The following is a 23,976-nucleotide window of genomic DNA, read 5'->3' on the forward strand; positions in this document are numbered from 1 at the left end:
TATGTAATGGGGGAAACAGTGCTGGTGGCAGAAATCACATCGCTTCCCCATCATCTTTCTCTTGATGTCAGCTTTCCTCTCGCCACGAAAGAGACTGAAGACTCATTTTGACATGCCTCACAAACTTAGAATGCAGGGCAGGTTGAAGAAAGTGAAACACAGACAGTTGAAAAGACATTTAAAGAGCCTATAATGAAACTCATGCAATTTCTTTATCTTTTTCGTTTATGACGTCTCATTGTCTCTTAGAAAGGATTCGTGTTCTCCTGGTTGCTATGAGGAGACAGATGTGGAACTTTTCATTTTCTGGGATTGTATAGACGTCAGCTGTCATCTCTAGTGAATAAGTCAGCCTATAAGACAGCTCAGTTCAGGCTTTTTGTTATTTTTTATTTTTGTATTAGTGAGAAAAAAATGACTGCTGTAGAGAGAAGACTGGATTTCTAAACCCAGCTGAGGGGAGGACCCAAGGCAGAGGGGTAAATGATGAGAAAAATAGAAGTGCTAGGCTGGGAGAAGGTGGAGGATCATCTCTGAATCTAAGAAAGGGGGACAGCTGGTGGTTTGCAAGCACGAAGAGTAGCAGAAATCTCTGTGCCACCTAGGGAGGCAGGACCGTAGGTGTTCAGCTTCCATTCTCAGCAGACACCACATCTCAGCTCTGGAGCCACCACGTAGTTTGGGCAATGAGAAGCCCACCCGCTATGATGACCAGCGTGGTGGTCACCAGTGAGCTTCTCCAAGTATTCTCCACCAAGTAAGACTTCCCTGATCTCCGCTGAACCTGGATGAAGGGCGTAGGGTGATGGAGACCCAGTAATAACCACAACTGATTTTCCGAGAGCCTGTGGGTCAGATTCAATTACATTAAGAAAAATAACAAATGTGGCACCTCTTAAACTTGAGATGTGGAGTAAAACTGATGACAGCTGCATTTTATACTTTGCCTACTTTACTGTTTCAGAGGGTTTGAAAGAATCCTCCTAAATATTAAGGAAAGTTTCTTTCAGTGGGATTATATTCATGAGATTGAAGGTTTTGGGGGGTTGTTCATTAGGAACTGAATTGTGTTCCACCAAAAATAAAAACAAAAATCACATACCCCCCTGATGTGATGGGTTTTGGAAACAGGGCCTTTAAAGAGATGAAGTTAAATGAGGCCATAAGGGTGGGGCCCTCATCCACTATGACAGATGTCCTTATAAAAGAGAGTGTCCCAGCAGTGTGTCCACAGGGGAAGGTTGTGTGAGGGCACGGCAGGGAGGCAGTCAGCTGTAATCCAGGGAGAGCAGCTTCAGGAGAAACCCACCCTGCCAAAGCCTCCATCTCAGGCTTCCAGCCCCCAGAGCCCCGAGAAAATGAATGTCTGTTGTTTAAGTCACCCAGTCTGTAGCATTTTGTTATGGCAGCCCTAGCAAACTAATACACCATATTTAATACTTTGATGTAGAGGTCTTTATTCTCATAGGAAATCTATATTATGGCCCGCTAGTAGAAACTGTCGGACTGTGTGGAGTCGATTTATTCTCTATTGGCTAAAATGATTCACATTCTGAAAAGAGCATCACAAAGACATACTGGGATGCCATTTACTGAATACACACAAAAGGGTTGCTGTTCAACAGTGACTAAAATTAATGGGGGGAGTAAGTGTATACGCAGGATGGAAAGGCTCCACTTCTGCAAGTTAAAACAGGAAGTGCAGGGACTTCCATGGTGGTCCAGTGGTTAGGACTCTGATTTCCAATGCAGAGGATGTGAGTTCGACCCCTGGTCAGGGAGCTAGGATCCCACATGACTCATGGCCAGAAAACCAGAACATAAAACAGCAGCAATATTGTTACAAATTCAATAAATACTTTCAAAATCAACAACAATAACAAAAAACAAACAGGAAGAATTTTCCCCAGAGATTGTGGTAATGCTAGCATCACGTTAACCTTTGTTAATACGGAGGTGCTGAATCTATGCTAGTTAATCAGGGAGACAGTGTTACATTATAAAAATTACTTTCTTATTGCCCTATCTGCCTGTTTGCTGCCATTATAATTCTGCTTAAAATCTTTAAAGACTGAGAGTCAATCTGCTTCTGATTTTACAGGCCTCTAAAATTGCTAGTTAAATTTCCTGGGCACTGTCAATAAAAAAAGAGGGAGAGAAGACAGGAAAAATACAAAGACAATATAGTTTACATATTGCTAAACTATAAGTTCCTAGAAGCCAGGGATTTATCATTATCTCCTTGAGATCATCAAATACTGTCATTTGCACACGGTTGGCATTTATCAGTTTACTGAATCGCATCTCCAGACAAAGAAAAGCACACAGCTAATATGACTGTAGAATAAAGATGAAATTTTGCATATGCCATGTGAAATCAATTATATCACTTTACAATTATATGTTATTTAGGAGTGAAAATATGTAAGTAGGTTTTAACTGAACTAATGACAAAAATGTAGATATTTCTAAATTTCTAGATATATCCAAATATCTGTGGTATTAAATATTATGAAAAACTAATTAATTGATTGCCCCAGTTGGTAACTTGGTTCACTTTTTTCAGCTTTATTGAGCTATAATTGACAAATAAAATTGTAAGATAGTTAAAGTGTACAATGTGATGATTATATATACATATATATGTATACACACACACACATTGGGAAAGGAGTCCTCCCACCAAATTAATTAACATATCCCCATCACCTCACATATTTACTTGTTTTTTGGTTTACCTTTTGCAAAAACATTTGATATCAAAAACTTTCTTCCTTGTTTAAGAACAAACAGTAGTGAAGATTAATAGTATCTAAGTTTCCTAAACATAACAATCTGGTAATGTAACCATCTGATTTATAACTTATCATAGATTAGTATATGTAATTATACTAGCAGTATATATCATATATTAAAAAGAAAGCCATTATTTTTCTTCTTGGTCTGGTAAGCTCTTTAAAATTTTTTTCTAAAATTTTGTGTATAATTTTTAAAGGTTACTTTCCATTTACAGTTTTCACAAATATTGGCTACATTCCCATGTTTTACAGTACATCTTTAAGCCTATCTTACACTCAGTAATTTGTATTTCCACTCCCTTCTTATACTGCTCCCCCCTGGTAACCACTAGTTTGTTCTCTATATCTGTGAGTTTGTTTCTTTTATGTTATATTCACTAGTTTCTTGTATTTTTTAGATTCTACATATAAGTGATACCATACAGTATTCATCGTTCTCTGTTTGACTTAACCTAAAGCCCTTCAAGTCCATCCATGTTGCTCCAAATGGCAACATTTTGTTCTTTTTAATGGCTGAGTAGTATTCCATTCTCTGTGTGTGTGTGTGTGTGTGTGTGTGTGAGACATGTCCATCCATCTGTTGATGGACACTTGGGCAGTTTCTACATCTTAGCTCTTATAAATAATACTGCTATGAACATTGGGATGTATGTATCTTTTCAATTAGTGTTTTTGTTTGTTTGTCTGGATATATACTGAGGAGTAGAATCACTGGGTCATATAGTAGCTCTATTTTTAGTTTTTGGGAAACCTCTATATTATTCTCCACAGTGGCTCCACCAATTTACATTCCCACCAATACTGTACAAGAAAACCATTAATTTTATGTCCCAGATAAACATGGGATTCTACCAGAAGTCAGTGAGAACTGATCAAAAATACACAGTTCTATGTCTGTAGCAAAACCAAACACACAGTACAATTTCTCTCCATTGATCTATCATGTTGCCTCTCTGCCTCACCCCTCAAAGTATCCACCATGGTTAAGGTCCAGTCGGAACTGCGGGGAAGGAGAAAAGGACCTGGTGACTGGAGAAAAGGACCTGGTGACTGGAGAAAATGTGAGTGATGTCACCAGTGCAGCTATACAAGCCAGTGTGTGTTGTGTTGGCTGAATTGTAGCCGTACTCTTTGCAGGCTCAGCAACCCAATCATAACAGCAATAATATCAGACAGCATTTACTTATTGTAAACAGAACATAATCTTGAGCTAAGAAGTTTAATTAATTAAGTTTAATCCTATCAAAATCTCAGGGCAAAAACAGCCTAGCTCGATTTCTGCCCAGAGGGAAAAGTGTAGCAATGGGGACTTTCTTAACCAAATGATGTAAGAAGTGCTCAAACAGAACTGCGTCGCCTTGCCAATGTCATGGTTTGATTTATCCAGTACCTAAAGCAATGGTCAAGGAGTGGGGTCCCGGCTCTAAATGTGTCAGGAAAAGAAGGTATGAGGTACTTAGTACAGAAGGAACTGATTCTGAAAAGAATCTAGGCATGACAGAGCATGACACATTCAGGGAGCTACTCAAACAAGACTTGGAGTTTACTAGAGCCAGGTACATTTCTATTTCTCTCTGAAAAAATAAAAACAAACAAGCCACTGACATGGTGCTTCTTTTTTTACTGAGCCCTTTTGATCTAGGTATTATCTTTGTAAGAGGCCCCACTAGACATTCTGTTATAGTTTATAGGACTCTTTGTGGGTGTAAATTTCATGTTCTGGTCTAGAAAATCTCAATTAAGATTTTTATAAATGAGGTGGTCTTATTCAAAAGGATACTGCCTTTTATCTTTAAAAAACAAATATTATACTTAAATTTGACATATTGATTATATTTATATACAGCTAGTTTACTTTCATTTTGTAATTTGCACAGGCTCTAAAGAACAGTAAATTTTAACTTCTAATCAACCCTCAGTTTTAAAACAGGAAGTAAACTGAGAGGATTATTTGCCTTTGGAGGAAGAAAGGAAATCTTTGCCATTATTGTATCTATGAATTACTTTTTTTTAAAAATCTCACAGGAATAACAGCATCCAGTTTTAAATTGTTAAGTAAGGACACCCTAAATCACAAATTGCTTTTAATAGGCAGTATGATCTATGGCATAATTGCATGTGTGTAAAGTTGCTTCAGTTGTGTCTGACTCTTTGTGACCCTGTGGACTGTAGACTGCCAGGCTCCTCTGTCCATGGGATTCTCCAGGAAAAAATACTGGAGTGGGTTGCCATTTCCTTCTCCGGGGGATCTTCCTAAACCTAGGGATTGAACCTGCATCTCCTACATTGGCAGGAAGGTTCTTTACCACTAGTACCACCTGGGGAGCTCCATGACATAATTAAAGCCACTAATTTTATTATTCTCTATTAGAGAAAAGTCCACCCTCCTCTTAACATTCAACATGAATGAGTCAGAACATTTTTTGTGTGAAGTATATTTTTATGTGAACCCATAACGTCCCAAACACAAATATGGCAAAAGACTATAGAGAGAAGTAATGGGTCTTTGGCTTCTTTTGCATGTGAGGGGAGTATATCTATTGTTTTAGGTTGAAGCAGTATGGTGCAGTCATACCCAGTTTGCAATATTCACTTTTTCTTGAAAGAGCTGGTTTTAGGGAACCTTTCCCTTTAAGGAGTGTGGCTTTCAGTTAATTGCATGGGTATAGTTTTTCCCACAGGATGCTACATTTTGCATCTTTCTCCTTTGTCCTTTAGTGTCTTTCTTATTCCTGGAAGGCTGCCTGGAAAAGAGGGCATTGTAGGAACAACAGCAGCCTGTACTTCCACAGTTTTGTTTCTATGAAGAAGGTCAAGGTCAGTTTCTGGCTGTAAAATGTAGAAGCTGACCTACAAACCAAGAGGAAGTACCAGCTCTACAACTGGTCCAGGAAACTCTAATCTTAATATTTCAAAGATGTGCATGCTTGATAAACTTTTAAACATCACCTAGGTCAAGGAGTGTATTCTGTGGTGACTACTTTGCATAGTTCTACAGTACTTCGTACTTTGAAAATTACAGAATCAATGGAAAGAAAAGATTAGAATCATATAAGCAGAATTTTGTACTGCATTACAAAACTCATGTTGGTCAGCAGTGGAAGGTGAAAATATGTCCTGCTTTACCCAATAAAGTCTTCAAAATACAGCATGATTATTTGTTTAAAGAAGCTTTCACATAAGTACAGTAACTTAGGAATGCTCAAAGATCACTGGTTAGTTGTTTTTTTTTTTTTTGGCTCAGCCAGTTGCTTTTGCAATTTATTTGCTGCCTCAGCTGTACATGCTAGAGAATGCAGAAATTATGTTATGACTTTTTCCTGGGGAAATCAAGTCATTTTGAGAGTTACAGCATGGCTCTGATAATATAGGTTCAATAGTTTCAAGCCACAAAGCACCCTCTCTGTTATATGTAGTCAGATGGTTCATTTATTGCAGAGATTCCCAAACACTTTTGGTTGTGACATGCCCAAATTGCCTAATTTGCATAGCAGACTGGAATCAAGGGGAAGGATGCTCAGAGAGGTAGAGCTGGACACCAGTCTCAGCAACCTCCTTCCCATGAGCCGGAGAACAAAGAGCCTTTACATTTTTCTACACTTAAATTCCACTCATGGGTACCCTGGTTGATCTATTTAGAGCTACTTTACTGGCTCATCTGCGCAGTCTAGATACCCATCACCTACAGTCAATTGTCACATTTTCGAGTTGAACAGGACCTAAGAAAACCTTTGGAGTGACCATCAAATTCACATATAAGACAACCTAGGAAGAAATCGGCAACATGATAAAGTGGGGTAGGGAGAGGATTTTGGAAACAGAACCAGGTCTGAATCTTGCTGCTGCTGCTGCTAAGTCGCTTCAGTCATGTCTGACTCCTAGCGACGCCATGGATGGCAGCCCACCAGGCTCCTCCATCCCTGGGATTCTCCAGGCAAGAATACTGGAGTGGGTTGCCATTTCCTTCTCCAATGCATGAAAGTGAAAAGTGAAAGTGAAGTCGCTCAGTCGTGCCCGACTCCTAGCGACCCCACGGACTGCAGCCTACCAGGCTCCTCTGTCCATGGGATTTTCCAGGCAAAAGTATTGGAGTGGGGTGCCATTGCCTTCTCCTCTGAATCTTGGGGTTTCTGTTTAGTACATCTGTAATCTTAGCCATACTACTAAGCCCCGTGGAATCTCAACTACAAAACAGGAAAATTCTATTTACTTTGCTATAATATTTTAAGATTAGAAATAGTACATGTGTGACACACAGCGCATACCTAGCATGGTGTGGGGCACATAATTAATTGCTAACTGGCCTAGTGACTTTCCCAGTTTATAGAGCAAGATGGAAGGTCTGAACTAAAATTCTGCACCTAGCTATTAGCTCAGTGCATTCACATATGTGATGTCTTCGATATTTCAAAATAGTTTGACTTCTTATTTTAAAGACGAATATTTGTGTTCCCCTCACCAAATTCAGGTGTTGAAACCTTAACCCCAAAGTGATGATTTTACAAGGTGGGGCCTTTAGGAGGTAATCAGGCTTAGGAAAAGTCACGAGGGTAGAGCCCCTGTGATGAAATTATTGTCCTTATAAGAGGAAGAAAAGGCTTCCTTGGTGACTCAGTGGCAAAGAATCCACCTGCCAATGCAGGAGACACAGGTTCGATCCCTGGGTTAGGAAGATCCCCTGGAGCAGGAAATGGCAACTTGCTCCAGTATTATTCTTGCCTGGGAAATCCTGTGAACAGAGGAGCCTGGCGGGCTATAGCAAAGAGTCAGACATGACTTAGCGACTAAACCACCACCAGCACCATAAGAGGAAGAAGAGATTGGAATTCTCTTCATCATGTAAGGGGATGCAGTGAGAAAGCAGTCATCTGCAAGCCAGAAAGAAGACCCTCACCAGGTACCAAATCTGCTGGCACCTTGGTCTTGGATTTCTCAGCCTCCAGAACTGTGAGAAATAGATGACTGTTGTTTAAGTAACCCAGTTAATGGTGTTTTGTTATAGCAGCCCAAGCTGACTAATACATTTTACATCTACATACTGAAGTTTCCTAATGGTGTTATTACTCACCAATTTAGTGGTTATCAACACCCATTTCATTGTAGCAAGTATATCCAAGGTGAAGGAGATCTTTTGGTAAGAATCTCCAAAGCCACCAGTATTTGGAGAGCACTTACAGTTTTCAGAGTGTTTTCACAGACTGAGAACCTCTGAGTAAGGAATTGCAACTATCCACGTTTTCACCATCCATGATGCATGGATGAGGCAGCCTCAGTCAAAGAAGCCAAGGATGGTCAAGGCTGATTGCCTCTGCATAACAGGACTCAAATAGAATCTGCCTCAAGTCCTGTGTTTTCACTGCTCTAAATGTTTCACTGCTGGATGTTGCAGTTGCCTCTATAAAAGATAAAGATGTCCCCCATGGACAGAGGAGCCTGGCAGGCTACATACAGTCCGTGGGGTCTCAAAGAGTAGGACACGACTTAGTGACAAACAATAACAACTAGATGAAGATGCTAATGGTTCAGACTCCCAACTACACACAGCAGATTAGGATTCAAGTGATCAGAGAAGCAGGAATAAGGCACGCGGCGATGGGGGAGTAGGCGGTTAGGGCGGCAGCGTGACGGGAGCGAGCACAAAAGGGAGCTGTAGGGTGGGCAACTAAGGACAGTGTGAGCTGAAGGCGTCTCCAGATGTTTTCAAGCCACCCAGGATTATTGTAATTTGCTAAAACGAGTTCTGGATTTGAGGCCTCTGCAAAGTGGCAAGATGCCACCTAACAGTATCAGAGCACAGGTTAGGCAAAGACTAAGTCTTTCTAGTGTTTTGCTAAGATGAGAGAGTGTTTTATGAAGTATTACTGAGCTCTTCATTAAACTAAAAACTTGAAGTGTTGGATTAAAAAAAAAAAATGAAGTGATCAGTTCAACCAATAGGTGTGATATTTGTGACAACCTGAACTGATAACACGCTAAGATCATCAGGAGAACTGACTCCATGTAAAGTTGCTAAGTTTATTTACCTTGTTTCTAAGACAGAGAAGTTATAAAAATATAAGGGATTAAGATTAATATCAAAGAAGATTACAGAAACTGGTCCACATATATTTAGCTTTGCAGGGTCTTAGAAAACATAGGCTGAATTTACCAAAAATAGCTATGCCATTAAAAATAGAGGACTGATCCAGTGAAACCTGCCTTCAGCAGGAATTGGTACAGGCTCCATCCCTCTGAAGAGCACTAATTTTTGATTCTTCAGCAAATCACTTGTTCTTTTTAGACAAATTTTTTCTCACTTATGAAAGACAGCACTAGCCTTTGGCAGAGCATTTCCTTTAAACTTACTTAATAGAATGATCTAGGTACTAAATGGGTAAAAATAGTTTCAATTTATTTGACGTGTACTATATATCAGATATTCTTCTGGATGCTAGCTGTGTGCATGTGCATGTGTATTATCCATGATCTACACTACAGCCAGGCCAAGTGAGTAGTGAAAGTCTCATTTTGTATGAGGGGGAACTGAGATGCAGTTTGTTTGATGATTGGCTTAGATTAGAATCCTGTCTGCTTGTAAATCCTATCCTCTTCAATCTTCATACACATTCTGATGTATAGGGGAATAGAGATATTTCATACTCAAGCCAGTTTAAAAATACAGTACTATTCACTCATTTAGTCTGTAACTATTGATTCAAATTTTATTATGTTCCAGGTACTATCATAAGAACTGAGTCTACATTGATGAACACAACCAACAGGGGGCCCCTATTTGGGCTTTTACCATTCTAGAGGAGTTTTACTTTGCCTATAAAGGTCAGTATAGTCAAAGTTATTGTTTTCCCAGTAGTTATGTATGGACGTGAGAGCTGGACAATGAAAAAGGCTGAGGGCTGAAGAATTGATACCTTTGGTGGTGCTGGAGAAGACTCTTGACAGTCTTTGGACAGCAAGGAGATCAAACCAGTCAATCCTAAAGGAAATCAACCCTGAATATTCATTGGAAGTATTGATGCTGAAGCTGAAACTCCAATACTTTGGCCACCTGAGGCGAAGAGCCAACTCATTGGAAAAGACCCTGATGCTGGGAAAGATTGAAGGAGGGAGGAAAAGAGGGCAACAGAGGATGAGATGCTTGGATGGCATCACCGATTCAATGGACATGAGTTTGAGCAATTTCCAGGAGCAGGTGAAGAAGGACAGAGAAGCCTGGCATGCTGCAGTCCTTGGGGTCACAAAGAGTCAGAAACAAGTTAGCAACTGAACAGCAAAATCATGAGAGTCACAGGTATACAATTTCCAGGAACTGACTTTTTTTGCTTAACATTTTTAACATTGTTATTAATTAGCAGAAAATTAAACATCTCTGAGTATTGTTTTACTTTGGGAAATGTGAACTAATTGAGTTAATAATCAACAATTAATAATAACTGATTAATAATAAAATTTATGACCCCTCCTCCAATATGTTTTCTTTCATTTCAAAATATAACCTAGCAAATTCTACTATTTATTGTCCTAGGTGCAGACTAATGAGATTTGTGGCTTCTAATGCATCCTTGATCTCACTCTGTCAATCTCTCTGCCTTATTCATGCTGAATTTTGTTGAATCTTGAACGTTTTAGTTACTGTGTTTCTCCCCATTCATTACTAACTCCAACCTGGCTTTGAAGCACCTGTTTCTATTTTAAATGAATCTCAAAGTGGAAGATAATCATATTCAATTTCCACTCTTTCTGAGAGTGGAAAACTTTCAGTCAAGTGGAGAACTGCACTGTAGAATTTTCAATTTCCTTTAAATGGGGCTTAATAAGTAGACTTGCCCAGATGTGCCTGAGAGTGTGAAAAGAAAAAGATCAAAATAAAGGCACTAATGAAGCCAAGAAAAGTTGTCTATTGTTCTAGACTCTTAGATCCTTTCTTCAAAATGAAATGCTTGACTGACAAGGATTTAGGTGCTTGCCTTTCTTGATAAAGGTTAACTCAATGAGCTGACATAATTGTGCAAAAGTGCCTTCCTGAAGTGCCAAATGAAACAAGAAATCCTCCCCGATCGATGCGGCAATGACAAATCCAATTTAATAACCTGTAAGATTTTGAAGCCAATACAAATTACCCCGGAGACTGAGAAAGTGAAATCATCCGAGACAAATGTTACCTTCTCTTGATGTTTTCATGTTTTGACTCTCTTTTGGATATCGGATCGTGGTAGTGTCAGCGTTGCCATTATGAACTCAGCTCTTTCTCAGATTGTCATTCTTCCATTTATCTTGTTTTACTTATAGCCTAAGTCCTGCAGAGGTGGGGGTGGTGGGGGAAGCCTCACACTCAGACTGGGCTAAAAGGGAAGGTCATTTAAATAAAACCTTCAATAGCCCAAGTTCCTGACTTGTAGGTTAGAGGTGATAATGCCACCTTTTCCAAATATATGAAGTGACTTCAAAGTGTGGAGACCATTGTCATTACATTAAAATAGGTGACTCACACTGAGTGTACTTCCAGGATGGGGAGTTAGTTCCTCCTGTCTTTCTTTCCATGTTGGCAGAGCAGAGTCCTCCTCCCCACCCTCCCTGACTTCAAAGGAAATGTTATATTCCCATCTCCTCCTAGTTTCAGACAGGGGTGGAGTTAAAGAATTTAGGCAGATGAGCTCTCTCCTTTCTAGAAAAAAATGTAATATATTGAAATATATAACATATACAGAAACTTATCTAGATGTCTATATGAGGATTGCTATATAAATCTCACCTACATGTCTTTATATAGAAACATATAAGACACTTACATAGAGAAACTTATTCATATATATACACATGTATGATAAGTCACTTCAGTCATGTCTAACGTACTGTAGCCCACCAGGCTCCTCTGTCCATGGGTACTCCAGGCAAGAAAACTGGAGCTGGTTGCCACGACCTTCTCCAGGGGATGTTCCCAATCCAGGGATGAAATGCACATCTCTATGTCTCTTGCATTGGCAGGTGGGTTCTTTACCACTAACACCACCTGGGAAGCCTATCTATATATGTATTGAAATTTAGAAAAATAAGGCAGCAATCCAGTTTTATGGAAGAAAGTGAAGAAGAACTAAAGAGCCTCTTGATGAAAGTGAAAGAGGAGAGTGAAAAAGTTGTCTTAAAACTCAACATTCAGAAAACTAAGATTCATGGCATCCGGTCCCATCATTCCATGGCAAATAGATGGAGAAACAATGGAAACAGTGATAGACTTATTTTGGGGGGCTCCAAAATCACTGCAGATGGTGACTGCAGCCATGAAATTAAAAGATGCTTGCTCCTTGGCAGAAAAGCTATGACCAACCTAGACAGCATATTAAAAAGCAGAGACATCACTTTGCCACCAAAGGTCCATCTAGTCAAAGCTATGGTTTTTCTAGTATTCATGTATGGATGGGAGAGTTGGACTATAAAGAAAACTTAGCGCCAAAGAACTGATGCTTTTGAACTGTGGTGTTGGAGAAGACTCTTGTGAGTCCCTTGGACTGCAAGGAGATCCAACCAGTCCATCCTAAAAGAAATCAGTCCTGAATATTCATTGGAAGAATTGATGCTGAAGCTGAAACTCCAATACTTTGGCCACCTGTTTCGAAGAACTGACTCTGATGCTGGGAAAGATTGAAGTCAGGAGGAGAAGGGGATGACAGATGACGAGAAGGTTGGATGGCATCACCGACTCGACACACATGAGTTTAAGTGATGGACAGCGAAGCCTGGCGTGCTGCAGTCCATGGGATCGTGAAGAGTCAGACACAACTGAGTGACTGAACCGAACTGAATCCAGTTTTCATTGTAGAGGAAAGAATGCTTAACTCTGAGTTTGAAAACCTGGATACATCCCAGTCGTGGGTCCTTGAGAAACACATGAAATCTCTAAACCCAGATTGGTTTCCTCACTGATGTGCTAACTTCTGTTCTACTAATCACGTTGTAAGCATGAAATAAAGTCATATATGTGAAAGTGATCTGAAACCTGTGATACCGTATACAACGGTCAAGTATTATATCACCTGTTTTTACTTGCTTGCACTGGTCACTATCTTAGCTTATGTATCTTAGAGCCATATATAGATTTCTACAGAATTTATATTGGAAGCCAGAGGAAAATGTGATTTGATCTAAAAAATACTTATTTTGTGTATAACATTTACAGCTAAAGAAGTAAAATAATGCATTTCTGTGAATATGTATGGAAGAATGTGTGCAAATGAAGTAGGAAAAAGAAAGGTTAGCATGACACCTTACTCAAGGGAGTAATTACACATTTCAGGGTGAAAAGTGCAAGTCACAGGAGAAGCCTGTTCACAGCTGTGGACTTAACTGCTATCAGCTCTGCAGTCATTCATCACCTATTCACTCCTCTGCTGTTCTGTGAGAGCCAGGGAGACTCTTGGCATGTACCTGTAGCAAACTGGAAGCCACTGGATCTTTGGTGGCTTAGATTGTAAAGAATCTTCCTGCAATGAAGGAGACCTGTGTTTGATCCCTGGTTGGGAAGATCCGCTGGAGAAGGGAATGGCAACCACTTCAATATTCTTACATGGATAATTGCATGGACAGAGGAGCCTAGTGGGCTACAGTCCATGGGGTTGCAAAGAGTCAGACATGACTGAGCAACTAACACTTTCACACTTTCACTTTCTTATTAATGTATCGGCAAACTGAAATGACCTCAATGAAACTGAACACTGAGGCAGAGTAACTGATCTGAGCCGATTTGGGCTCACCCCTAAACATCAAGATTAGTACAAATCTTCATGGCTGTGTTAGTGCACATCACACTTGATTCACTAGTAGACATACACGGCTGTATCCCCTGGAATCACCATCACACTTTGAGAGTGTTCAGCTTTGCTCCAAACCATTCACTTCAGCTTGCTTTCTTTCCTTCTTTGGCCAAAGACACCCACGTATGTTTACTTGCACATGTACATTTCAGTCTACACATGTGAAGAGCCTGAAGGCTACACTCTCATCCCTGATGCTTCCTTGTTACACCCAGACACCATCCCCAAAGGCAAGTTCCATGTTCCTCTTCAAGACCCAGTTCAGAAGGGCCGAGTGCCACTGCCCTCGGACGGTCTCCTGTGCAAACACGGCTGCTGGTTGGCACCATGTTTACGTGCTGCTGTGTTTGCTGGAACTTGGGAGGTTGTATTTTCTCAACCATGATTTCTGGGTTTTATACTATGTGTATGGTTAGGACTTGTAGCAAAGAAAAATTATTGGTATTTTTATAGTTCTGTACTGCTTCCTTCAAAATCCAATTGCATATTAATATTACTCAGGCACTATATGTCTTAGCTTGTTGCATTCTCTCTTCTAAATATTTTGACATATTTTCTATGAAAGGGGGTAGCTAAAACATTTCTGCAATAGATAAGTGTCGAGAGACCACCAGAATAAATTTGTAACATTTTCCTGCCAAGCCAAAATGTACCAAGATGTGGCATATTAAAAGTTTAATTGAGATTGAATGGAGTCATTTTAAAATTAACAGAACAGCACCAAGTAATAAAATTGTGGCAGCATTTTGGCACATATTCTGGTATTCACATATTCACAAGTCTACCTTTCACTTGCTGAAATGGCAAATGGTGACTATATCTATGATATATTAATCATGTTTATGTTTCCTAGAACCACAAATTTAGGTCCAAGTATGCTTGGTTAAGTCTTACATCTTGGTGAGAAATGTTATATTTTCAAATATTCCCAGGTCAGAAATTTTGCATAACATTTATAAAATGAATCTCTATTTCATCTGTGATTAAAATGCAGTGGAAATTTTCAGAAAAGGTACATTCTACCTTAACATTTATGGGTAGAATTTCTGGAATGCTGGTACATACCTTAAGAAATATTTCTTACAAACATTTAACATGTGTGCATTTAGAAGAATTTTGCTTAGTGGCAGTATCAGATATTATGAGAAAAAATATACATAGCTGTGGAAAAATCTACCTTGATACAATATTTGCATTCTTAAAAATCTGCATATTTCCAAGAAATGCAATATTTCTAGAGATGCAATAGTTTTCTGTTGACTTAATAGCAATTTCAGAAATGTTTTCATACAGACTTATCTTTCAAGTAACATATAAATCATTTTTTCAGAATGTGATAAACCTCTTTTCTTCTTTGTACATTTCCCTTCCAAAAGCCTACAGTGGATATAAATTGCTTTTGTTATGAAAAAACATATTTAATTGTTGTAAAATTTGATAAAATTTCAAGAAATATCTAACACAAGACCAGTGCATCTTCATACAATGAGTTAATATCCAACCATTAAAACTCATAAGAGAATATCGATGACATGGAAAATACAAATAACATATGATAAAGGCCTATTGCAAAATGGTCAAATATATATTTTGAAAGAAAACAATGTGTACACATGGATAGAGAAAAACACACAGTGAAATATTACCTGTCGTTGTCTTTGAGAGGTAGATGCTTTTGTTCTTTTTGAAACTTTCCTATACTTTCCAAATTTCTCTGAGAATTGTGTATGATTTTATAAGCAAGAAATACATATACTTTAAAAGTAATATGTAGTGGTTCTATAGATCTTTTAAAATTCTATGTTTAACAGGCATGACACAAAGTGTACCTGAGATTTTTGTTTAGGATCAGCGTAAGCAAATGCACAGAAAAGTAAAACAGCACACTGCATTTTGTGAATGACAGATCTGTAGATCTGAAAAGATAGATAGTGGAGAAGGCAATGGCACCCCACTCCAGTACTCTTGCCTAGAGAATCCCATGGATGGAGGAGCCTGGTAGGCTGCAGTCCACGGGGTCGCTAAGAGTCGGACACGACTGAGTGACTTCACTTTCACTTTTCACTTTCATGCATTGGAGAAGGAAATGGCAACCCACTCCAGTGTTCTCGCCTGGAGAATCCCATGGACGGAGGAGCCTGGTGGGCTGCCGTCTATGGGGTCACACAGAGTGGGACACGACTGAAGCGACTTAGCAGTAGCAGCAGCAGAACATAGAATGCTCTAAATCAAGCTAAGAAATGCAAACTCTCTATAGGGTGAACATACAGACTGGGTTACCTGAGAGCCTACAATGGGGGCTCGTAGCCCTATTGTAGAAGCATAATTGTTAATGGCATCCCCCTTTATTATCAAAATTGTCTAGGTTTAGATGCTAAATTATGCAGTCACCTTATATAGCTGCTAGGAAGGCTTATATACCACTGAAGGCTTATTACTTGGAAACTGACACAAACAGATTTACATTTTGGAAAGAGATCCTTGGTTACACTGTGACAATGTATTTTGGGGGGGCCATGCAGGTGTGTGAGTGGGGAGATCAAGTAAAATACGTAGCAAAGTTAATGGGAATTAAGAAGTAGGGTTAGTGTGGAGGGACAGGAGAGAAAATTCATATGGAAGAGCAAGTTGAGACATTCATATGAGAGAGGTTTTAAGCAGAGGTGTTTGTTTTTCCTTTTTAATGTCAGTTGTAGGAAGTTCTGGAATAGCACCATCCAATAGAACTTTCTGCTTTGATGAAAATATTCTGTATTTGTGCCGTCCAATATGGTAACCACTAGCCACATGTGGGTAGTGACAAACTGAAACAGTTTTAAATTATATTAAATTTTAAATAATTTAAATTTGAATAGTTACATGTCTCTCAACTAGACAATGTACTTCTAGTTTTTATCCATAATGAGAGAAAGACATGGCCTGGAGTGGTAGCTTTGTTGGACACAACTGAGTAACTGAACAACAATTAGGCATAGGACTTGTCAATGCATTTGGCCTATAGAGTACTGGTCTTGTATACTTTTTTAAAATTAATTTTTATTGGAGCATAGTTGCCTTACAATGTTGTGTTAGTTTCCACTGTATGGCAAAATAAATCAGTCATTCATCTACGTATATCCCCTCTCTTTCGGACTTCCTTTGCATTCAAGTCACTACGGAGAATTAAGCAGAGTTTCTTGTGCTATAGAGTATGCTCTCATTAGCTATCGATTTTATGCATCGTGCAATGTAATTAGCAATGTAATGAGGATGAGATGGTTGGATGGCATCCCCAACTCATTGGATACGAGTTTGAGCAGACTCGGAGATGGTGAAGGACAGGGAAGCCTAGCGTGCTGCAGTCCATGGGGTAGCAAAGAATTCACATGACTTAGTGACTGAACAGCAACAACAACAATGTAACAATAAAATAGAATATATGTGTCAATCCCAACAGAAAAGAGAGGGGTACCATCTTTAAGAGGTGGCAAGAATACACAGACAAACTGTACAAAAAAGATCTTCACGACCAAGGTAATCATGATGGTGTGATCACTCACCAAGAGCCAGACATCCTGGAATGTGAAGTCAAGTGGGCCTTGGGAAGCATGACTATAAACAAAGCTAGTGGTGGTGATGGAATTCCAGTAGAGCTATTACAAATCCAAAAAGATGATGCTGTGAAAGTGCTACACTCAATATGGCAGCAAATTTGGAAAACTCAGCAGTGGCCGCAGGACTGGAAAAGGTCAGTTTTCATTCCAATCCCAAAGAAGGGCAATACCAAAGAATGCTCAAACTATCACACAATTGCACTCATCTCACACGCTAGTAAAGTAATGCTCAAAATTCTCCAAGCCAGGCTTCAGCAATATGTGAACCATGAACTTCCAGATGTTCAAGCTGGTTTTACAAAAGGCAGAGGAACCAGAGATCAAATTGCCAACATCTGCTGGATCATCAAAAAAGCAAGAGAGCTCCCGAAAAACATCTATTTCTGCCTTATTGACTATGCCAAAGCCTTTGACTGTGTGGATCACAATAAACTGTGGAAAATTCTGAAAGAGATGGGAATACCAGACCACCTGACCTGCCTCTTGACAAACCTGTATGCAGATCAGGAAGCAACAGTTAGAACTGGACACAGAACAACAGACTGGTTCCAAATAGGAAAAGGAGTACGTCAAGGCTGTATATTGTCACCCTGCTTATTTAACTTATATGCAGAGTACATCATGAGAATCGCTGGACTGGAGGAAGCACAAGCTGGAATCAAGATTGCCGGGAGAAATATCAATAACCTCAGATATGCAGATGACACCACTCTTATGGCAGAAAGTGAAGAGGAACTAAAAAGCATCTTGATGAAAGTGAAAGAGGAAAGTGAAAAACTTGGCTTAAAGCTCAACATTCAGAAAACTAAGATCATGGCATCCGATCCCATCACTTCATGGCAAATAGATGGGGAAACAGTGGAAACAGTAGCTGACTTTATTTTTTGGGGCTCCAAGATCACTGCAGATCATGATTGCATCCATGAAATTAAAAGATGATTACTCCTTGGAAGGAAAGTTATGACCAACCTAGACAGCATTTTAAAAAGCAGAGACATTTCGAGAAGATAAACAAAATTGACAAGCCATTAGCCAGACTCATCAAGAAACAAAGGGAGAAGAATCAGATCAACAAAATTAGAAATGAAAATGGAGAGATCACAACAGACTCCACAGAAATACAAAGGATCATAAGAGACTACTACCAACAGCTATATGCCAATAAAATGGACAACTTGGAAGAAATGGACAAATTCTTAGAAAAGTATAACTTTCCAAAACTGAACCAGGAAGAAATAGAAGATCTTAACAGACCCATCACAAGCACGGAAATCGAAACTGTAATCAGAAATCTTCCAGCAAACAAAAGCCCAGGACCAGACGGCTTCACAGCGGAATTCTACCAAAAATTTAGAGAAGAGCTAACACCTATCCTACTCAAACTCTTCCAGAAAATTGCAGAAGATGGTAAACTTCCAAACTCATTCTATGAGGCCACCATCACCCTAATTCCAAAACCAGACAAAGATGTCACAAAAAAGGAAAACTACAGGCCAATATCACTGATGAACATAGATGCAAAAATCCTTAATAAAATTCTAGCAAACAGAATCCAACATCATATTAAAAAGATCATACATCATGACCAAGTGGGCTTTATCCCAGGAATGCAAGGTTTTTTTAACATCCGCAAATCAATCAATGTAATACACCACATTAACAAATTGAAAGAAAAAAACCATATGGTTATCTCAATAGATGCAGAAAAAGCCTTTGACAAAATTCAGCATCCATTTATGATTAAAACCCTCCAGAAAGCAGGAATAGAAGGAACATATCTCAACATAATAAAAGCTATATATGACAAACCCACAGCAAACATTATCCTCAATGGTGAAAAATTGAAAGCATTTCCCCTAAAGTCAGGAACAAGGCAAGGATGCCCACTTTCACCACTACTATTCAACATAGTTTTGGAAGTTTTGGCCACAGCAATCAGAGCTGAAAAAGAAATAAAAGGAATACAGATAGGAAAAGAAGAAGTAAAACTCTCACTGTTTGCAGATGACATGATCCTCTACATAGAAAACCCTAAAGACTCTACTAGAAAATTACTAGAGTTGATCAATGAATATAGTAAAGTTGCAGGATATAAAATTAACACACAGAAATCCCTTGCATTCCTATACTCCAATATTGAGAAAACAGAAAGAGAAATTAAGGAAACAATACCATTCACCATTGCATCAAAAAGAATAAAATACTTAGGAATATATCTACCTAAAGAAACAAAAGACTTATATATAGAAAACTATAAAACTCTGATGAAAGAAATCAAAGAGGACACAAACAGATGGAGAAATATACCGTGTTCATGGACTGGAAGAATTAATATAGTGAAAATGAGTATACTACCCAAAGCAATCTATAGATTCAATGCAATCCCTATCAAGCTACCAATGGTATTTTTCACAGAACTAGAACAAATCATCTCACAATTTGTATGGAAATATAAGAAACCTCAAATAGCCAAAGCAATCTTGAGGAAGAAGAATGGAACTGGAGGAATCAACCTGCCTGACTTCAGGCTCTACTACAAAGCCACAGTCATCAAGACAGTATGGTACTGGCACAAAGATAGAAATATAGATCAATGGAACAAAATAGAAAGCCCAGAGATAAACCCACGCACCTATGGACACCTTATCTTTGACAAAGGAGGCAAGAATATACAATGGAGAAAAGACAATCTCTTTAACAAGTGGTGCTGGGAAAACTGGTCAACCACTTGTAAAAGAATGAAACTAGAACACTTCCTAACACCGTACACAAAAATAAACTCAAAATGGATTAAAGATCTAAACGTAAGACCAGAAACAATAAAACTCCTAGAGGAAAACATAGGCAAAACACTCTCCGACATAAATCACAGCAGGATCCTCCATGACCCACCTCCCAGAATATTGGAAATAAAAGCAAAAATAAACAAATGGGACCTAATTAAAATTAAAAGCTTTTGCACAACAAAGGAAACTATAAACAAGGTGAAAAGACAGCCTTCAGAATGGGAGAAAATAATAGCAAATGAAGCAACAGACAAACAATTAATCTCAAAAATATACAAGCAACTTCTGCAGCTGAATTCCCGAAAAATAAACGACCCAATCAAAAAATGGGCCAAAGAACTAAACAGACATTTCTCCAAAGAAGACATACAGATGGCTAACAAACACATGAAAAGATGCTCAACATCACTCATTATTAGAGAAATGCAAATCAAAACCACAATGAGGTATCATTTCACACCAGTCAGAATGGCTGCTATCCAAAAGTCTACAAGCAATAAATGCTGGAGAGGGTGTGGAGAAAAGGGAACCCTCTTACACTGTTGGTGGGAATGCAAACTAGTACAGCCACTATGGAGAACAGTGTGGAGATTCCTTAAAAACCTGGGAATAGAACTGCCATATGACCCAGCAATCCCACTGCTGGGCATATACACCGAGGAAACCAGAATTGAAAGAGACGCGTGTACCCCAATGTTCATCGCAGCACTGTTTACAATAGCCAGGACTTGGAAGCAACCTAGATGTCCATCAGCAGACAAATGGATAAGGAAGCTGTGGTACATATACACAATGGAATATTACTCAGCCATTAAAAAAAATACATTTGAATCGGTTCTACTGAGATGGATGAAACTGGAGCCCATTATACAGAGTGAAGTAAGCCAGAAAGAAAAACAACAATACAGTATACTAATGCATATATATGGAATTTGAAAGATGGTAACGATAACCCTATATGCGAGTCAGAATAAGAGACACAGATGCATGGAACAATTTTATGGACTCTGAGGGAGAAGGTGAGGGTGGGACGTTCTGGGAGAATAGCATTGAAACATGTATATTATCATATGTGAAACAGAACACCATTCCATGTTCGATGCATGTGACAAGGGCTCAGGGCCGGGGCAATGGGATGATCCAGAAGGATGGGATGGGGAGGGAGGTGGTGGGGGGTCCAGGAAGGGGAACACATGTAAACCCATGGCTGATTCATGTCAATGTATGGCAAAAACTATTACAATATTGTAAAGTAATTAGCCCCCAACTAAAATAACTAAATTTATTAAAAAAAAAAAAAAAAGCAGAGACATTACTTTGTCAACAAAGGTCTGTCTAGTGAAGGCTATGGTTTTTCCAGTAGTCATGTATGGATGTGAGAGTTGGACTATAAAGAAAGCTGAGCACCAAAGAATTCATGCTTTTGAATTGTGGTGTTGGAGAAGACTCTTGAGAGTCCCTTGGACTGCAAGGAGATCCAACCATCCATGCTAAAGGAGATCAGTCCTGGGTGTTCATGGAAGGACTGATGCTGAAGCTGAAACTCCAATACTTTGGCCACCTCATGCGAAGAGCTGACTCATTTGAAAAGACCCTGATGCTGGGAAAGATTGAGGGCAGGAGGAGAAGCGGACGACAGAGGATGAGATGGTTGGATGGCATCACTGACTCAATGGACATGGTGTGGGTAAACTCCGGCAGTTGGTGATAGACAGTGTGGTCTGGCATGCTGCAGTTTATGGGGTCGCAAAGAGTTGGACATGACTGAGCAACTGAACTGAACTTAACCATCTTTAAGAGATTGGCAGTGAAGCGGAGCCTGCAAAGGGGTCTGAGGAGTCTCAGGAGAGGGTGTTGGTTTGGTGGTCAAAAAAATTCAGAGGGTCAAGAAGGGAATGATTAACTGTAATCAAAGTTCTTATGCTGTATGACATTCAGGAAAATGGAAACATTTTGGAAGGATTGAAGTGAGGAAATTCTAGAGGTAGGGAGACATTTGGAGGTTAATTGAAAAGTCCACATCTTATAGAGTTGATTAGTATCTGAATTATGATAATGCTAAAGTGAGAGAGTTCAGAAATAAAAGCAGTGGAGTTTGAAGACTAATTCAAGGTGCTGGGAGACAAGGGGGTAGGATTCTGAACTAAGAGATGTTGTTGGTAAAAAGGCCAAGTTATGCTTTTCCTCTGAGACGAAAGCTGTAGTCTCTATAAAGGTTGAGACACGAACACTCAGCCCCATCCCACACCCAACCCCCAGGCCCCAGTCCTAAAGGAACTGTACAGGAGATTTCTTGGTGGAGCTACTTTCTTAAGACTCGATGGCGTATGGCAGTCAGGAAGGAAACCTGTTTCATGAGTTCGGGGAACTGCTTTTGCTTTTTTTTCTTCTTTGATGCTATCAGAAAAGAACCTGGAGGTTTGTTTTTCATTTCAGTTGGGCAACTGCAACAAAGGCCCATAGATGAAAGAAAGGTGGAATTCAAGAAAGGAAGAGAGAACCAAAACATCGTCTCTTCATTCCTTCTCCGAATAAAGAAGAAAAAATTATTGAAGAAGAACTCAAAAGTTTACTTTAGGGCTGGAAAGATGCAAATAGCTCTGTGTTTATCTATAAACTGCTTTTAGGGGGGCAACATGATGTGCTGGACAAACAACTGAACAAACAATTGTCCACCCAGCAGACTTGGGTTCTAATGCTGATTCTATTGTTAATTAACTCTATGACCTTGGTGTGTACAGCATTTAACTCTTCCAGGCAACAGTTACACATTAAACTAGATTAGTGCTCAAGTTTATGTTTTTCAATCTTAAAATTCCATTAGTATAAAGACCAAGTTAAAATTATATCCAAATGAGCTAAAATAAATCTGGATGTATGAAACTGTGCTAAGTTTTGTTGACCTGTGTCACAAAATTTTATTGACTGCTTCAATGGACACCCTTAAATGATTTTAATGGCTGTGTTGGCCCTCCATGTAGGAAATCAATGTTAAAATAGATGCTGCTGCTACACTGTTCTCAGCCGTGTCTGACTCTTGGCAACCCCATGGACTATAGCCCACCAGGTTCCTCTGTCCATGGAATTTTCCAGGCAAGAATACTGTTAAAGATAGATAGTACAGAGATAAAGTGAGTTTTGCAAAGTTAACAAAACATAAAATACATAAGGAGTTATTTTCAAATTAGAAAAAAAAGTAATGAGGTTGTATCTAGGCTGAGAATATGACATTTCAGTTTAAAAAAATATTGAAGGTTTCTTAATGGTTCCCGGAGGGGTGGACAGTGTGGTCAGTTAAAGAATGGAATATTAATACTTTTCATGATTGGTTTCAGTGTTTATTCAAAAGAAATAAAGAAAGAAGGAGACAAAGAAGGAAAGGTAGAAATGAAGGAGGTAGGGAAGGAGGGGGAGAGAAAGAGAGAAGCAAAAAAAGAATGAAAGAAAATGAAATTGGTTGCTTATTGTTGCAAGAAAACTTTGTGTGGTAGAATGTAATAGAATTTCAATCCTTAATTGTCCAGTAGCTGTATGGCCTTGGACAAGTAATCATATCTCTGGGACCCCAGTTCCTTGTCAGTAGAATGAGGGGGTGGTGCCAGAACCTTTAAAAAGTCCCTTTCAACTCTATAGTGTTACAACATTGACAGTGTGACTCACACAGCCCAGGACTGTTGGTTGGTGTTGTTCAGAAAAGAGCAAAGTATAATATTAGAACAAAAGTCTTCTGCTTTTTTCATTTTCATGCGTATATTCATTTGCAGGAAACTGTTTGCAACAGATTGAGGTGGGGAGAAAACAGTTTTACAGTTAATAATCCATTACTCCAGCGAAGCTGGGGGGGAGGAAGAATCACTAAATCTGCCAGGGGAGGGGTCATGAGGATTCATCTGTTCTATGCTCTCTGCTGCCCACTCCCCACAACATCAGTTTTAGGAAGATGTGCTCATCTTTATGGCAAAAGACAAGGGAAAGCCTCCATTTGGGAGATGAA

The 23,976-nt window shown here is 39.2% G+C and overlaps 2 long non-coding RNA genes across 2 annotated transcripts in view; both read right to left on the reverse strand.

Annotated features, from left to right (window-relative positions):
• The window catches only part of LOC145527043 (uncharacterized), a 78,658-nt gene that overhangs the window by 8,441 nt on the left and 46,241 nt on the right, over positions 1-23,976 (reverse strand). The window lies entirely within an intron of this gene.
• On the reverse strand, positions 1,950-8,715 carry LOC145527047 (uncharacterized). The gene is made up of 3 exons (XR_014069430.1): positions 8,232-8,715; positions 6,743-6,842; positions 1,950-5,013 (listed from the first exon to the last, which is right to left on the reverse strand). It is a non-coding gene; the product is annotated as an uncharacterized LOC145527047 (long non-coding RNA).

Source organism: Giraffa tippelskirchi, chromosome 11 (assembly GCF_054371585.1).
Source record: "Giraffa tippelskirchi isolate mGirTip1 chromosome 11, T2T-mGirTip1v1.2.pri, whole genome shotgun sequence".
NCBI classification, from domain to species: domain Eukaryota; kingdom Metazoa; phylum Chordata; class Mammalia; order Artiodactyla; family Giraffidae; genus Giraffa; species Giraffa tippelskirchi.